The 7,276-nt window shown below is 42.7% G+C and overlaps 1 protein-coding gene and 1 long non-coding RNA gene across 3 annotated transcripts in view; one reads left to right on the top strand and one right to left on the bottom strand.

The window, feature by feature from the left end:
* The window catches only part of LOC124856956 (nuclear factor 7, ovary-like), a 605,901-nt gene that overhangs the window by 537,346 nt on the left and 61,279 nt on the right, over positions 1-7,276 (top strand). The gene's annotated exons all lie outside the window — the stretch shown is intronic.
* Positions 3,892-5,139, bottom strand: LOC124856971. 2 transcript variants are annotated; one of them, XR_007035462.1, is made up of 2 exons: positions 4,631-5,139; positions 3,892-4,348 (listed from the first exon to the last, which is right to left on the bottom strand). It is a non-coding gene; the product is annotated as an uncharacterized LOC124856971 (long non-coding RNA). The 2 variants fall into 2 exon arrangements; XR_007035463.1 differs by having other exon boundaries at positions 3,892-4,339.

Raw genomic sequence — 7,276 nt, 5'->3', positions numbered from 1 at the left:
GTGTTGTTGGACAGAAAAGGACTGGGTCCAGAAAGAAAGCAGAGGAACCGCCGGTCCAGCTGAACCCCACTGACAGCAGAGGAAACAGCAGCAAAGAAACTGTCTTCAAATTAAAAGCAGAGCTGAAGGTTTATAACTCCTGCAGATTTAATAGAGAATAAATAATTTGGCAAATTTATGAAATTATGACAAAAGATCAAAGAAAACCCTGACTAATCTCAGGGCTAATTAATAAAGGCTTCAACGATGTATTTAAATATTTTAACTAAATGTTCAAAATGTAAGAAGCAGTCCACACAAACACTAGTCCCAATAACCTGTTGCTACCTGTAATAACCCAGCGAGCTCCAGGTCTTAGTGGCTGAAGAACCGAGGAACTCTTCAAAACTGCAAGAAGAACATCCTAATGGTGTCAGGAAGGATTCATGTTGGAGGTTCTTTATTAGAAAAACAAGCAGATGTTTGAAGGCACTGAGACATACTAGAAAATTTCAGCTGGATGATTCATTTCCAAAAGATTCACACGAGGACCAAAGGCAAAGGTTCTGGACCTGATCTGAGAAGAGGGAGAACCACGCCGCCATTGTTCTGAAGGATCCCAGGTTAGTTGTTCTGGAAACACAGCAAGACATGAAATAAATAGCAGTGGTAAATGTACTTGTGTAGCGCTTTCATCCACACGCTGACAGTGGTGAGCTACACAGAAGTCACGGCTGCCCTGGGACAGACTGACAGAAGTGGAGCTGCCATACAATCAGCGCCATCGGGCCCTCTGACCACCATCAGTGGGCAAGGCAGGTGAAGTGTCTTGCCCAAGGACACAGCAACTGAGACAGACATAGCGAAGGCTCGAAATGTCAACCCACCAGTACTGGGAAGCTGGCATGGAACCAGTTAGAACAGAACATTTTAGCTCTCCGCACCATACGTCTGAATTACAGCCTGAACATATGGTCAACAGAACCACTGCATGAGCCTTTTCCTTTCCCCGTCATCAGGACTGTGTGTGTGTGTGTGTGTGTGTGTGTGTGTGTGTGTGTGTGTGTGTGTGTGTGTGTGTGTGTGTGTGTGTGTGTGTGTGTTTAAATCCCAAAGCTAACATCCGTAGTTGGTATAGATCCCAGCTGATAGAGCCGGAGCCCACTCTGATGGCATCATAATCCAGAGACAGGAAGTCAGTGGGTCAGTTAGACCCACCCACCCACCCACCCACACACACACACACACACACACACACACACACACGCACAGCTGACAAAGAGGGAAAGCATGTGCTTACTGCACTGGTCTCTTAAAGTTCTGGAAAAGTAAGACTTCCTGAGTTTGTGGAGGGAGAAATCAACCAGAACCTCCACCAAAATGGACTCTGTGCACACAGAACCAACACCAGCGGCCATCAGCTGGCCTTAGGGAACACTCTGGTAGATGTGCAGCATAAAAGTTTGGAGGAGGAACGAAGCTGCACCTTTAAACTGAATTCATTTTTTAACAATATAATTCAGTCCTATCAGTTTAAAACTCATATTTTCTGTTAACTTTGATTTAAATTTCAAATCCATGTCTGTCTGCAGCCGTCTGGGGGGGAAGAAGGAGGAAGCCCTGCATTTAAAGTTATATTTCAGGATTAAAGTCTGGCTAGCAGTTTAAATAAGGAAACCTCTGGATTATCTGATCCCCACATCACTCACAATTCAAAAAGAGGCAAACATATTGGACTAAAACTTCCATGATGCTGTTTGGGAATACTGGGAATGTTATGTTTTCTGCTACTAAGAGGGATTTCTGCAGAACCGTTAAAACACACCTCTAGTCCTGTGAATGAGGACAGGAGTGATGGAGAGAGAGCATCATAGCAACAGAAACCTCCCAGAGATCCCAGCGTAACTGGCCAGAAGCTTCCAGGAAAGTCTGAACAGAAACATCTCATCTTATCTGTTTCAACACACTTCCAGTAAATCCTTGAGCTTCTGCTGGAAATATTTATGAGTAGGAAACTCTTCACGAAAACCATCAAAATGTGTCTCCCCTGAAGAACGTTGGAAAAAAATATTTAGAGGAGATTTAAGTTGTTAGATCATCAAAACCATCCAGCTTCTCACCCTTGAAAGGGATCACTTCCTGCCCTCATCTCAAGCGTTTCCAAGGAAAGTCCTGAAACATTCCAATTATTTCAGGATGGGAAGTGATTTAATATTTTCCAAATAGTAGCGGGAATAAGGTTATGCCGATTTTATTTCAAAAAAGCAATAAATATAATGTTTAAACTAATTGCAAATATTCCTCAGCAATAAATCCTCTCCAGCAGCAGAAATAAATGGTTCAACATCCTGTAGCGACACAGCAGAAGAGGCAGAAAGGTCCAATCATAAGCCGGTAAACGTTTCCAGCATTCATCATTTTGGCTGAACTTAGCAGACAGAAATCCTCTCAAACTTTCCCTGACCTCCCCTGTGGGTGTGACAGAACATTTTCTGATGAAGTGAGCTGAAGGTTCCCATAAACTGGGTTCAGGAGGGGTTTCCAAGCAGCCAGATAAGGTTGTGTGCTGATGGGTGGGACACCATATGGGGGTGTTGGATAAAAAAAAGGATTTGGTGGAATCTGTTATGATATGCATGACTCACACCAAGCAAATAATAAATCAGAACCTAAAATGCATCAGGTTAGGTAACGCACAGCAGGGCCCAGAAGAAGTTACCATGATGTCAGGCTAGGTGACACGCAGGTGACCATGAACCCATTCAAGCTCTGGGTAAATGCTTAGAAGAAATCAATGCATGGATGGGCCAACATTTTCTTCAGCTGAATCAAAACAAAACTCAAGTAATAATCTTTGGACCAAAGGAAGAGCGTTTAAAAGTTAGCACACAGCTTCAGTTAATACAGCTAGAAACCACCAGTCAGACTGGAAACCTGGGTGTAGTGATGGACTCAGACCTGAACCTTCAGAGGAACATAAAGACAGTAACAAGGTTGACCTTCTATCACCTAAAGAACATCTCCAGGATTAAAGGACTAATGTCTCAGCAGGACCTTGAAAAACTAATTTATGCGTTCATCTTTAGTAGAATTGATTACTGCAACGGTGTCTTCACAGGTCTGCCTAAAAAGTGGATCAGACAGCTGCAGTTGATCCAGAACGCTGCTGCCTGCGTCCTCACTAGAACTAAGAAAGTGGAGAACATCGGCCCGGTTCTAAAGTCCCTACACTGGCTCCCTGTAGCTCAGAGAATAGACTTAAAATACTTCTGTTAGTCTATAAATCACTGAATGGCTTAGCACCAAAATACATTACAGACTTGTTGTCAGTGTATCAACCACCCAGACCTCTCAGGTCTTCTGGCTCAAATCTACTCTGCAGAACCAGAACCAGAACCAAACATGGAGAAGCAGCTTTTAGTTCTTATTCTCCACTAATCTGGAATAAACTGCCAGAAAACTGTAAAAGTGCCGAAACCCTAAGTTGCTTTAAATCAAGATTAAAAACGTATTTGTTTAGAGTGGCCTTTGACTGGGCCATCTAAACATTATTAGTTAAGTTTTCAGTCCAACTTTCATTTCATTTTCTTATACATCATTTTAACATTCATTTTTCATTTTTAATTATCATCTTCATTATTAATTTTTATTCTCTTTAATGATGTGTTTGTCAATTATTTAATTACCTTTAAGACACTGTAATGTACTTCTATTATTTATCTTTTCATTTTTTCGTGTACAGTTACTGAAATATGTTATATAAATAAATGTTTTTATACCTGTAAATTATTTTCCTTCTACTGACTAATTCTGGACCAATTTCTGTTAGTCTGTCCCATAAAATCCCAGTAAAATACACTGAAGTTTGTGGCTGTAAGGCTACGAATCCTGTAGGAATAAAGAGGATAATAATAATAATAATCATCATCTTTATTGGTTATTGCACATGTACATTACAACAACAAAATTTGTCCTCTACATTTAACCCATCCCTTACAGGGAGCAGTTGCCTGGATGTAAGTCCTGTCTTTCAGAGGCTCAGAGGACATCTTGACTCCACAGGAAGAGGTAGGGAGTCCACCCCCCTCCCGACTGAATCCTGACCCGGTGATGCCGAAGATGGTTCTGGAAGATTTGATCATCCTTTAGTCTGCAGTGTGTTCTGTGTTCTCCTACGTCAGAATTAATCAGGTTATCTGGATCCAGATTAGATGCACAGAACCAGATCACCTGTTGTAGCGAGATGAAAATCAGGTCTGCTGCTGGCCATGTGGTCAGCTTGGACGCAGCTGCTTGTCGTCACGTTGTACGATGACCCGATGTCTTCCAGGTAAGCAGACACGACGTTTGTCTGAGGGAGCTGCTGAGGCTCACAAAGGAAACCCAAAGATGACATCAGAAATATTTAGAAATAAAAAAATATAAACATACAGCTGTCCTGGCTGACCTGACCTTCTTTAACTCTTAGGAAAACTTCACCATGATGGCTCAGAGCAATAAAACACACATGTGGAAACCAGTTGCACAACACCAAGAAATCCCTGCAACAAAGTGCTTGGATTTGCACCAAACACCTTCTTGCTGAGGTTTTGGCTGAATGTTCTGCCCCGTTCCACTAAATCCTCTGGAGCTTTTCAGGAGAACGTAATACCTCTTCACTGGGAGTTCTGACCCAGCGGCTGAGACAGCCCATCAGGACCCTGCTGAAGTCTTTCTGCTCCCTTGAGGAGCTCCCAGCTCAAAGAATGATTGTCTGCTGAATTTCACAGGCACATTACTGCACCCCAGTACACGAATAATTGTTTTTCCAGTATGCCAGTATTTTCCCTGGAATGGGAGGCTGGACTGGGAGGCCGGACTGGGAAACCTGCATGGTTGCAGCACTGACACAGAAACAGGAAGTTTCACAAGCAGCTTTAATCTCATTCAGACCCTCTGGTTTCTCTCATGTCTTTGCTATTAAATGAATAAGACAACAGTAATGACTAGCATCTCTTTGACTGATATCGCCATCTAGTGGCAGCTTCTGATTATGAAACCTAAAAATCCTTACAGTCCTTCAGCCAGAAGCAGTTTCTGCTGGGATGAATCCTAATTTTACCCGTTGTCCCTCATTTTAGGTCTTAACCGGCCGTCCCTGTGGGACAGGGTGTCCCAGCTGTCTCTGTGTGGGACTGGGAGGCTTAAAGAGACAGATCTCACAGGGGGACAAAGCTGTAGGAGCTGCGCTCACAGACCGACTCAAATCTAAATATTTAAGGTTTTTACTGGGACAGTAACCACGGTGATGCCTCTGCACTGTTTAGGCAACAGGTTCAGTTAATTATTATCTATTAGAACAGAATGAAAAGCAATAAGTTAACTTTATTCTGTGCATCATATAAAAACAAAATTGTTTTTCAGAAATCCACCGTTTCATCCTGAGTGCATAATAAGACAAATAAGCAACTGAAAACGTAGGAGGTTAAGACTGGGCTAAAGAACATAAATACTAAAAATATAACAAAAATAAGATATGTACACTCTACATCCACATACCAGAGATCAGATATTTCTCAGTTTAAACTGTTTTATCATATCAATAATCATAAAAACGCAGTTTGATGGATAAAAAGTTTTTCAACAAACTAAAAATGTTTAACATTTCAAAAACAAGGAGGGTGGTCTGGTGGGACATGCGCTAAAGAATCAGGGTTAGACTCATAACCTAAAGGTATCTGTCATCGCATTCATGTCATGGGGAGAAATACCGACAGATTGTTCAAATGAAAACTGTCCCCAGGGGCCACAACACAACAGCTTGAACTTGACTGAATGTGCCCAGACTGGTGCAGTCACATCCATGATGAAGGCCCTACTAACTACAGGTCCTTCTCAAAATATTAGCATATTGTGATAAAGTTCATTATTTTCCATAATGTCATGATGAAAATTTAACATTCATATATTTTAGATTCATTGCACACTAACTGAAATATTTCAGGTCTTTTATTGTCTTAATACGGATGATTTTGGCATACAGCTCATGAAAACCCAAAATTCCTATCTCACAAAATTAGCATATTTCATCCGACCAATAAAAGAAAAGTGTTTTTAATACAAAAAACGTCAACCTTCAAATAATCATGTACAGTTATGCACTCAATACTTGGTCGGGAATCCTTTGGCAGAAATGACTGCTTCAATGCGGCGTGGCATGGAGGCAATCAGCCTGTGGCACTGCTGAGGTCTTATGGAGGCCCAGGATGCTTCGATAGCGGCCTTTAGCTCATCCAGAGTGTTGGGTCTTGAGTCTCTCAACGTTCTCTTCACAATATCCCACAGATTCTCTATGGGGTTCAGGTCAGGAGAGTTGGCAGGCCAATTGAGCACAGTGATACCATGGTCAGTAAACCATTTACCAGTGGTTTTGGCACTGTGAGCAGGTGCCAGGTCGTGCTGAAAAATGAAATCTTCATCTCCATAAAGCTTTTCAGCAGATGGAAGCATGAAGTGCTCCAAAATCTCCTGATAGCTAGCTGCATTGACCCTGTCCTTGATAAAACACAGTGGACCAACACCAGCAGCTGACACGGCACCATAGACCATCACTGACTGTGGGTACTTGACACTGGACTTCTGGCATTTTGGCATTTCCTTCTCCCCAGTCTTCCTCCAGACTCTGGCACCTTGATTTCCGAATGACATGCAGAATTTGCTTTCATCTGAAAAAAGTACTTTGGACCACTGAGCAACAGTCCAGTGCTGCTTCTCTATAGCCCAGGTCAGGTGCTTCTGCCGCTGTTTCTGGTTCAAAAGTGGCTTGACCTGGGGAATGCGGCACCTGTAGCCCATTTCCAGCACACGCCTGTGCACGGTGGCTCTGGATGTTTCTACTCCAGACTCAGTCCACTGCTTCTGCAGGTCCCCCAAGGTCTGGAATCGGCCCTTCTCCACAATCTTCCTCAGGGTCCGGTCACCTCTTCTCGTTGTGCAGCGTTTTCTGCCACACTTTTTCCTTCCCACAGACTTCCCACTGAGGTGCCTTGATACAGCACTCTGGGAACAGCCTATTCGTTCAGAAATTTCTTTCTGTGTCTTACCCTCTTGCTTGAGGGTGTCAATAGTGGCCTTCTGGACAGCAGTCAGGTCGGCAGTCTTACCCATGATTGGGGTTTTGAGTGATGAACCAGGCTGGGAGTTTTAAAGGCCTCAGGAATCTTTTGCAGGTGTTTAGAGTTAACTCGTTGATTCAGATGATTAGGTTCATAGCTCGTTTAGAGACCCTTTTAATGATATGCTAATTTTGTGAGATAGG

The sequence above is a fragment of the Girardinichthys multiradiatus genome, chromosome 20 (assembly GCF_021462225.1).
Source record: "Girardinichthys multiradiatus isolate DD_20200921_A chromosome 20, DD_fGirMul_XY1, whole genome shotgun sequence".
Lineage (NCBI taxonomy): Eukaryota > Metazoa > Chordata > Actinopteri > Cyprinodontiformes > Goodeidae > Girardinichthys > Girardinichthys multiradiatus.
Note: the sequence above shows the minus strand (reverse complement) of the source record. Positions and strands in the feature narration are given on the sequence as shown.